Source organism: Bos grunniens, chromosome 13, assembly GCF_055505025.1.
Source record: "Bos grunniens cultivar Pamir isolate PY7600 chromosome 13, Bosgru_T2T1.0, whole genome shotgun sequence".
Lineage (NCBI taxonomy): Eukaryota > Metazoa > Chordata > Mammalia > Artiodactyla > Bovidae > Bos > Bos grunniens.
Window position 1 is genome coordinate 57,655,505 of NC_141177.1, and position 11,294 is coordinate 57,666,798.

Consider the following 11,294-nt stretch of genomic DNA (forward strand, 5'->3'; position numbering starts at 1 on the left):
CCACAGTCATTGGTCCATACTGTGGGATGATTAAACATGTTGAATAAATGAATGATTGACTAAACTCCCAGGACTGGCTCTGGTAAACCCAAATTAAAGTGAAAATTACACGAATACATGAGTACTATATCAAGCAGTACTACTCCAGAATATTTGCATTCTGAAACCTAGCATTTCACCAACCTAGCGAAAGGAATTGGAGAATTTTAAGCACCAGGTCAATGGGAGCGAGGAGAGTTTGAGGAAAACTCAATGACCCGTTAGGGAACCCTTCAAGCCCAGGGTGCAGGCAATAAGGTAGTGGGTGTGTGTGTGTGTGTGTGTGTGTGTTAGTTGCTGAGTCATGTCCAAATCTCTTGCGACCCCATGAACTGTAGTCCACCAGGCTCCTCTGTCCTTGGAGATCTCCAGGCAAGAATACTGGAGTGGAGTGGGTAGCCATCCCTTCTCCAGGGGATCTTCCCAACCCAGGGATTGAATCCAAGTCTCCCACATTGCTGGCAGATTCTTTACCATCTGAGCCACCAGAGAAGCCTAATAAGGTGGTAGAGAATTTAAAAGCAATAAGAAATTTGACCAAAATTGGTTTACTTTTTATTACCACTTTCTCCAGCAAGTTTAAACAATGCCATTGATAAAATACCTCTCCCACTCTCCCCAAAATCTTTACCTGGTCTAAGCTGTAAGCAGTCGTTGCAGTTTATTGTTGAGTATTGGTAAAAGTGTTCTTGCCTGGAGAATCCCAGGGACGGGGGAGCCTGGTGGGCTGTCGTCTCTGGGGTGGCACAGAGTCAGACACGACTGAAGCAACTTAGCAGCAGCAGCAGCAGCAGCAGCATTGGTAACAAGAAAAGAGAAATTCTACCAGATTTCTTTTCTGGGTGCTATTCTTCTTTTAATTTTACAATTATTACTGAAAATAGTTTTGTTGTATAGAAGAGGTGGTTGTTAAAATAGGATCCACTTCAGATGTCAAGCCAATAATGCTATTGGGAAAATCCAGGCCACTAAAATCATATTACAGAAGTGATGCACCCACTGCAGACCAGCTGTGTCCCTACCATTCACTCACTAGTCCTTCTCTGCTCATTTGTCTTGTTTTCCTTTCTTCATAGCATTTTGCACCATCTGAAATCCTCCCTTCCCCCCTTCCTCCCCATCCCCTTCTCTTTCTCTCTCAGGCCTCCAACTAGAATATGTTCTCAGGAGAACCGACGCGGTATTTGTCTTTGTACTGTGTATGCTGCTGCTGCTAAGTCGCTTCAGTCGTGTCCGACTCTGTGCGACCCCGTAGACGGCAGCCCACCAGGCTCGGCCGTCCCTGGGATTCTCCAGGCAATGACACTGGAGTGGGTTGCCATTTCCTTCTCCAATGCATAAAAGTGAAAAGTATATAGAAGGTGCTTAAAGAACATTCATTGGATTAATCAATTAATTAGATAACCTACACTTAAGGCCAATTTCTATTCCGGTCTTAAAATGCTGACCTCTGGATGGGCCTTGATGCCAGAGTGGGTGGACCTTTGGCTGTAGGTCCATATCCTTTAATTAAGTCACTCTTTTTGCTCAGTAATGCTATGATAGCTCAAGTCACGTTGCTAAGGGCAACATACCTTTGCTTTTCCATCTTCATCCACTCCCCTCAAAAAAGGTACAAAAAAAGATCTTTTAGAAGTTCAGGTGTGAAAAGTCCCCAAAGGAAGAAAAATGTCCCCAAACTATATTCTTATGTAGTCTAATCATAATTATAAAGTCTCAGTTCATCAACTTGAACAATTTTTTTTAGCTGCTACATTAGCAGGTTTTAAAGGTATTTGCTTCTTATTTATTTTTACATTTTGTTTGGGGTTTTTTGGAGAAAGAGAAACTTTAAGACATGAAGATGCAAAAACATAAGTTTCCAGGCACCATAGTTTGTAGTCTAAGTTATATGGGGCAGGAGGAAGGAACATGGGTAGCTAGCTCCTCACAGCACTGAGGCTGTGATGAGGGCTAAGGCTGACAGTGGGACCCTTGGTCTGACCAGCACTGATTCCTCCCTCTCCCACAACCCCCACGTGCAGTCTCCGGTTCTTCTAGACTTTAACTCCAAACTGTTTCTCAAATCAAACCCTTACTATCCATTTATTAATAACTGCCTTCTCGTTTCTCCATCATCAAATCCCCCATCCATTCTACCCAAGGCCAACAATCAAATCATGCCTCTCACTGTATAAAATGCTCCAGTAGCTTCTTTTTGCCTAGAAAGAAAGGTTCAAGCTCCTTAACAAGCCATACATAGGATCTCCATGTTGGCACATGTATTTCTTGTTCTTCATCTTGCTCTTACTGATCTAAGAAACCCAGCTCTTGTAGTTCTTTGAACCCCTTCTGAAGCTACTCACCTGTGTCTGTGTATAGGTTGACCTTATGCCCCTAATCCTCTACCCAACCTTATATTGTCTGGTTGATTCCTACTCATCTTTAAAGACTCAATCTGTTTCACCTCCCCTAGGAAGCCTCCTTGAAAACACTTCACCCAGTCAGAAGTAGATCCATCCCTTCTATATTCCCAAAGATTTTTTTTTTAATCATTCCTTGTATGTTCTCAAATAATAACATGCCTGTGGATCCATTAACCTTTTAGACGGGAATTCCTGAGGTCAGAGACTGGATCTTATTCATTAGTGCTTAGAACAGTATCTGGCACATAGTTAATTAGCCCTTAGTGAGTGTTTGCTGAGTGAATTAAGTATCTGAATGACAGAGTAGATTTTTTTTTTAAGTCATCCTTTTTTGAATTGAATTATTTGAATATATTTCCACTGAATTTTTATTTTATTTATGACTATGACACAGGGCATGCAGGATCTCAGTTCTCCCACCAGGGATCAAACCCATGCCCCCTGTAGTAGAAGCAGAGTCCCAACCATTGGACGACCAGGAAAGTCCCAGAAAGAAGTTGTTATGACTTAAGTATATATTCTTAGAAATGTCAAAAAGTAAAATTACATATCATCCATTTACGGACATACCCACATCCAAAGAAGAACTGCTTCTTTGTAAAAACAAAATCATATGAACATGTGATCACCCTGGTCATCCTGGGAAAAGTTTGCCCAAGAGCCAGTCTACCTGCTCCTAGCCTTGCTTTCTCAAATCCCAGGAAGGTACGCATTGCCCCATTTTGTGCATGGAGGATTTTATTCTCCAGAGTTGCTTAGTTAGCACTTTTTACAGGCTCTAAAATAACTTACTTATTACTGGGTCTAGTTTCACCTCAGTTCAAAGCAGAAGTAGAAACACAAGGAGCTGCAGACAGGACCCGATCGCTAGGGAGTTTGCTGAAAACAGAGTCTTGATCTGCAAGCTTCTAGGGATAGCAGTTAATTCCATGATGATACATCTCTGTTTCTGGGAAGAGCTTTTTCAGCCTACCCAAAACCTACAGATATTCTGATAAAGCTTCCCAGTTTCTCTAATATGTGCTCAGCTTCACCCTGCTAAACACAACCCACCTGGACAGCTGATCAGACTGTCCCCTATACTCATGAAGTACGAGGGTCAGAGCATGACAGCAAGTGTTTTCTGGGACTGGACACTCCACTTTTCCTCTTACCACAGCTCAGCCTCTGTATTTCTGTCATGTTTCCCTGAGTGGTCTTTAAGAATTAGGAAGACGCAGCATTGCGGGTCATTGGAAAGCACGTAATCAGGTACTGCAAGAAAATGTAAATTGGAGGATTCTGAGGACATGAGTACAGGCTGGTCTTCCGAGATTGCACAATCCCAAATAGGGCTTTTCCTGGCAGGACCATGCCAAGAAGATGCCCTTGTAGTCATCAAGCCCAGGCCATGTGGTAAGGGCACACAGTAAACCCTCAGTGAATGTCCCCAAAGACAGGGGGCAGAAAGTAGCAAAGAATAATACCAGTAACTGCCAGATGACGTGCTTTCATCAGGTTGGGACTAGAAGATTGTGCAAACTCCATGATAGAACAAGGTTCTTGTCCTCATTACACTCCCAGTGCCTCTAAATGTCCAGAAACCCAGGTAGCAAGATGTTCCAGAAATTTCCCAGATCTCCTATAAATAACAAACAAAACAAAACCAGAGAAAAATGTGGAATCTGGCCCCAAGGCCACAGGTGCAAGGCCTGGCATCAAGGCCACAGAAGTGGAGCCCAGAACCAAGATCACCTCTGAAACTGACTGAACCCTTTTGTAACTGTTGCCAAAAGTCCCCCTGATCATCACCAGCAGGCTTCCTGACTCCCAATTAGGCAAATAGCTTAGTTGGTAAAGAATCTACCTGCAATGCAGGAGACCCCGGTACGATTCCTGGGTCCAGAAGATCCCCTGGAGAATGGATAGGCTACCCACTCCAGTATTCCGGCCTGGAGAATTCCATGGACTCTATAGTCCATGGGGTCGCAAAGAGCTGGACACCACTGAGCAACTTTCACTTTCGCCCACCCAGTAGTCCCTATAGTGCCCTAAGCAATCACCTAATTCCATCCTTCCAGCAGGAATTTTCTTTGTCTGGAGGCCATAAAAAATTGGCTTCTAACCCACGAAAAGTGTCAGCTCTCCCTGGCCTGTCAGGAGGTCAACCCACTACGCTCGCAGTGCCCATGTTATCTCTGCTTTTCATTCTTAGTAAACTCACTCCCTTCTGAAATGCTCTGTGTCTAGAAATTCTTTTCCAACCCGAGTTCAGACTTCATCAGCAAAGAAACACTTCTGTCAGCCATTCATTTATTTGACAAATATTTATTGACATCCCTCCATATGCCAAGCACTTGACTGGATCATGAACTAAAAGACTGTGTCCTTTTTGTTCACTGCTGTACTCCCAATACATGGTATAGTACGTGGCACACAGTAGGTCCTCAATAGAATGCCCAAATAAATTTAAAAAAAAATTTTTTTGATGGGAAAATTAATTCAGTCTATGAAATGAAACATTTTTCCCTTTTCTTTTTTTAGTGTTGGACATTTTCTTCATTCAAACTGATACAAAGCCCAAGGTTGCCAGACTAATATACAAAGAGTGCTGTTTTGACTAAAAATATGAGTATGACTTCAACTACACTTCCGCTATATGTGAAATCTAACAGTGAGCTAATTATTTTATCACTCGTAAATCTGACTCAAAAACAGTCTCAAAAACGTGCTCCAAAAGATTTAAAATACGAAACGTCCAAATAAATTTTAACAAAGATCAGTTTCTAACATGACAGCATGAGGGGCTCTGCAGACTTGTTTCCCAGTGAAATTGGTGAAAACTATTTTTCAAAACACCCATTTAAAACCCCTAAAAATGGTTTGAAGGGCATACAGTAAAGGAGGGGGGGAAATATATTCAAGAAAATCTAGGGACTTCCCTGGGGTCCAGTGGTTAAGACTGTGCTTCCATTGCAGCGGGGCTCAGGTTTGAGGACCTGCTCAGGGAACTAAGATCCCACATGTAGTGCAGCCAAAAGACAGAGAAAGAAGATCTATGAAAATTCAGTAAAAAAAAAGGAATGACTGGTATTTGAGCCATTCGCTTCCTGGCCTTCTGGGTTCCCTGAGGCAGAGACTCCCCTTTAGGCTGGTGGAGCCAAGATCACAGCGCCTCCTCCTTCCAACCCACCACCCCAACCCCCAGCTCCCGTTAGAGGACTGTCTTCCCAGGAGGAGTGGGACATCAGCATTTTCATCCAGCCTCAGCCCCCCATTGCTGGGGTTAAGTTGTGGGCAAGTGTCTTGGAGAGGTGGGGGGTTCCCTTAAGGCCCCACTGATGGAAGGTAGGCTTTACCCTGGGTGCAGTACTGATGAAAATCCTGGGGCCCCCATCACTACTGGTCCAGCTTGGCAGGCAGTGCCACTGTTAGAAGTGGCAAAGAGCCAACTCCTAGGATGGGGAGTCACGCAGAGGAAGGGGTGCCATTGCCACTGCTCCTAGCTCTCCTGCCTCAGAAATTGTGCCTGGAGGGAGCAAAAGATCCTGCAACTGATAGATCCTCAACTCTTTCCAGAGGAATTGGCTTCTTTTTGCAACAAATTTGTAGAGAAGTTCAAGCCTAGGAGCTCTCATGGACAGTAAATATTGCAGTGGTGGTGGGGTGGGGTGGAATAGGGAAGAGGCTGGCTACTTTTCAGAAGAGCTCAGGTCAGAGGTGGCCTGAGTGGACCCCCTCCTAAGGTCAGAACAAATACCAGTGATCAGGAAATTTTTCCTTCAAGAAAACCTGAATGTGATTGGATTTGTCTTCAGAGCAATTTATGCCTCTGGGGTATTTCAGAAAATAATAGAGCGATTAATCAGCCAGCAATAGTGGAGCCTAACAGCTGGCTGTGGTCAGGAAAAGAGAAGACTATAAAGCTCTATCCAACCCACTTCTTCCCAGTGTGACTGTCCCCCACCCAAAGCTGTAGGTCCCTAAGGAGCCAAATCTGAGGTTCAACACTGCGTGTGTGGGGCGGGAGAGGGGGCAGGAAACTTCATTAAAACAATCTCGCCAATCACTAAAAAACTAAATTGGCAAATAACAAGCCCTGGGAAGTGGGAGTGAGGAAAGTACCAGAGTTGTGACAATATGTCCAGTTTCCAACAAAAAATTCCAAGACATGCAAAGACACAGGAAAGTATGACCCAGATCCTGGGCAGGCAACAGTGACAGCCTGTGAGAGCAAGCAGATGGTAGAATTAACAGAAAAAGACTTCAAAGTAGCCGTTATAAATCCTTCAGTGAAGGAAAGGAAACTATGACTAAAGAAGTTAAGAAAGGTATGATGATAACTGTCACATCAAAGAACATCAATAGAGTTATTAAACGAGTTCATATATAAATGAATCAGTGAACAGGTGAATGAAAGAACAGACTTTTAGCAGCAGGATTACCCCTGGCATTTGCACAGTCTAGGATAAGAGTGAAAAATGGAGCCCTATCTACCATATATCTAAATATTTAAAAGTTACAAATCAAACTGACCATTAAATAAAGTATATGTTATCCTCATACTTCGAAAAATGTACTTTCATAATCACTTTAGACACTTGGAATAAGACTGTGAACAACCCAACCCACAGAATTCAAGCTCTGTCTCCCAGCCTTCCTCCAAAATCTGCTTTTGGCCATTGGAGCCACATCTGTCCTCAAAACCCCTCTGCAGGCTCTGGAGGGGGCCCAGAGCCATCTGATTGGGGAATCTCTGGGTATGAGATTGCAGAGTCGGTCTAGATTAGAACAGGCAGAATCACCAAGAGGGCTGTTAAAAGGTGGGACTGACTGCTAGTCCCATACTTCAGAGTTTCTGATGGAGTGGCTCTGATTAGAATCTGAAAATCTGCATTTCTAACAAATTCCTAGATGATGTGATGCTGCCATTTTGGAGACTGAGATCTGAGAGCCACAGATCTAGAAGGAAGATGGGCCGTGGGCCCTGGGTGGATGTAGCTTCTTTGACCTTTAGGGAGGGCCCTTTGGAAGAGAGCCAGAGCAGGGTCTTCTTAAGCACGGGGCCCAGGACAGGGCTGTCTTGTCCGGTGCTGCTTGGCAGCAGCAGAAGGTATACCAGGCAGCCTGGGAGATGCCGGGGATAATGTATAATGGGGCGCCTGCAACTCTGAATGCAGCCATTTTTCTTTCAGCACTGGAGTCCAGTCATTTGACCAGAAAACACATACTCCCTAGCAACTGACCAACCACTTTACTTCAACCAAGTCCAAGTGCCAAGGGGTATAAGGATGCTCTCATTCCTTCTCTCACTAGTCATGGGATGACACAGCAGCAGGGTCAACCGAGGTTCCAGTGAGAACAGGGACTGCTTTGTTCACTCTTGAGAAATGCTAACTCAATTCATTTGAGCACAAACCCTTTTTCTGGAGTCTCCTCTATTAACGTCACGTGCAAGTATTTTGGGAATCGCAGTACTGCCCTGTTCTAACAGGAGATTCAACTGCCTCCTCCATCGCTTTTAAAAAGATAACCAAGTAATTAAAAAAAAAAAAAAGATTTATTTTCTTACTTTCTCTGACCAAGATGTAAGAGATGTCAAATGACAAGCTATGGTCACAGAAGAAAAGACTGAAAACAAAATGACATGGTGAAATCACAGTGTCCATTATCTATGAAAAGACCCTGATGCTGGGAAAGACTGAAGGCAGGAGAAGGGGATGACAGAGGATGAGATGGCTGGATGGCATCACCGACTCAATGGACATGAGTTTGAGTAAACTCCAGGAGTTGGTGATGGACAGGGAGGCCTGGCGTGCTGCAGTCCATGGGGTGGCAAAGAGTCAGACACAACTGAGCGACTGAACTAAACTGAACTGAAAGAGGCAGAGGAGTGATCTGCAAGATTCAAGTTAATGCTACCCTGTTGGGCAATCTTTTGTTCAACAGATTGATTTTATAAAATCTGCATCTATAATCTTACTTTACTTTGGGCACACCAAAGCAGTAGTAGGTAGGCTACTTTATTATTTTTTTTTAAGTTCATGCATTCTTTCAACAGAGTCGGACATGACTGAAGCGACTTAGCAGCAGCAGCAGCAGCAGCAGCCATGACTAAAGTTTGGAAACATCAAGTCACGAAGGAGCCAAATAACCAAATCACCATTCCCAGGACCTACCTTCCCCTCAGCAGACATGTGCATCTTGAAGTTCTCTTCCTTCCCTGTGGTCAAGAGGTCACCGTCAGCCCTCCAGCACACTGAGGAAGTGACTTTCTCAAGGCCGCCGACCACTCATCCCTCCCAGACACTGGGGAGCAGCGTGGAGGTCATGTGCACCAGGAGATGAAGGGTTAATATGCAGCTTAGCCTCGTGAAATAAAACCCCCAGAATTCGCTCAAGGACATCCTTTAAATTCTTTTCCTCCAGCACTTTGTTTGCAAGCCCATAAATAGCTCCTCTTCAAACACAAACTGAAAGCCCAATCTAATAAAAGAGGTAAAACTGTTTCGGGGCTGAAGTGTTTATTGTATTTGCACAGGTCAGGGCTGTAGTGTTTGTTCTGATCTCAGTTTAAATAAGAGGGAAAGAATTCGAGTACAGCATCGAGGAAGGCTTTCTTCACCCACCACAACTGCACATGGTGTCCTAGAGGCTGCCTGCTCATCAATGGACGCAGACCGAGATGCTCAGAACAGCTACGGGCTCAAGTGTCAAGGGGACACTTGAGCCGGGAATTAGACAAAGGAAATAGCTCCTGCTTTGTTGTTGGAACTCGCCTTAGATCATCAGCCAACAATAATGGTGGTGGACAGAGGGAAAAAACCTTCTCGTACATTGCTCTCTAAGAAGAGGCTAAGTGCTGGTGTTTCATGCTGGTTATAACTGGAAGAGCTGCTGACGTCTCATCTAATTCCATCCTCTAATTTTGCATATACGAAAATCTAGATCCAGAGCTCTCAGGCAGCTTGCTGAAAGGTAGGCAGGCAGAAAGGAAGGAAGGCAGTATAGGTAGCAAGCAAGGAGGGAGGCGATGAGTAGGTAGGTGGGCTTTTACCAGGCACCAGTCCACCTCCTCTGGCCATAGCTGGACTTCTTTATAAGCTCGTGAAGAGATCAATAAGGGATTTAGACAATTTATGTGTGAAAGCTTCTCAATTCACTCTTAAAATAGCAGCATGCCCATCTGAGGTGACTGGCTAAACTCTGAAAAAGAACATCACAGAGTCTTCGGACATAACCCTCATAAAAATAAGTGATTTGCCAGTAGCTCTTGTAATATTCTCTTCTGTTTTTCTCGATGTTCCTAAATTTTTATGTTTACAAGAAGACAAAAGGAAGTGCTTTTATGACATTTTTCCAGTAGTTTATCTGAATATTGTCAGGTTCCCGGCTGCTTTATTCTGGGCTCTGTTCATATTAGCAACACCTCTAGTACATGGCACAGCATAAAGTGAATCTGGATGTAATAACTGGTGAGAAAGAAGCACAACCCAGTAGACTGCTGAATTAATTAAAAGAAAAAAAGAGGCCAGGATACCGTCCTGAAGGAAAAAAAAAAAAAAAACAAACCTCCCCTGATGTCTTGTCTTGTGGCAGCAGTAGACACAGATGGCCTGTTAAAGACAAAAGTTTCCATGCAGTGGGAAGAGTCTCCTTCAGAAACACAGCTTCCATTATCTCAGGAGGGCGTTTAAGGACACCAGTTCTTGGCTTCTGGACCCGGCGGGAAAGAATCAGCTCGTTTGCCTAGTGCTGACATCCGCTAGGGGGAGGCAGCAGCCTTCTGTGGATTTCTTCAGGGAGGAACTCCCCAAAAGGCAGTCCCCTGAAATACAAACAGAATGATGGAAGCTGGGAAAGGAGGAAGGTGTCTCTTTCGCCGTGGACACACCTCAGTTTGAAGAAAGCTCAATTCAAGGATTTAGCTCTTCTTTCAACAAACAGTCATTGAGGGGCTATATGATACGTGTCTAAAGTAGGCAGTGGGAACAGTGGACATCACCACACATGGAAGTACCAGCCTCTCTTCCATTTTGGAATCATGTATTGGGCTTTCCTAGTTTCTCAGATGATAAAGAATCTGCCTGCAGATAAAGAATCTGCAACAGGGGATGCATGTTCGATCCTTGGGTCAAGAAAATCCCCCGAAGGAGGAAATGGCAACCCACTCCAGTATTCTTGCCTGTAAAATTCCATAAACAGAGGAGCCTGGAAGGCTACGGCCCATGGGGTTGCAAAGATTCGGGACACGATTGATCAACTAGCTAACTAACATGGAAAGCAGAAGCTGGGAAGCCTGTGATCTCAGTTTACTAATTGAAAACCAGTCAACTTTCACCCCACTTTCATCCTTCCTAAGTGATAACCAAAGGGTGTGTAAGGAGTCAATAGCAGTTGCTTCATCTCTCTCTGACGTCAGCCACATGCAAAGATAGTTAATCCTTTTAGCAAAAAAATTAAACAAAAGCTCCCTTTTTCCTTCAAAATGATAACTCCTTCCTCTAACCTATTTCTGTAGTTTTACGTTAAAGACACATCTCTTGAAGTCTTCAGACTTCCCTGGTGGCTCAGACGGTAAAGTGTCTGCCTGCAATAAGGGAGACCTGGGTTTGATCCCTGGGTCAGAAAGATCCCCTGGAGAAGGAAATGGCAACCCACTCCAGTACTCTTGTCTGGAAAACTTCCATGGTTGAAGGAGCCTGGTAGGCTACAGTCCATGGGATCGCAGAGTCGGACACGACTGAGCAACTTCACTGATTCACTTGGAGTCTTCAGGAATCCCCTATTAAAACATCACTGACATGTGCAGGGAGAGTATGTTATAGTATTATTTATTAAAAACAGTAGCAAATCTGGGGACTTCCCTGG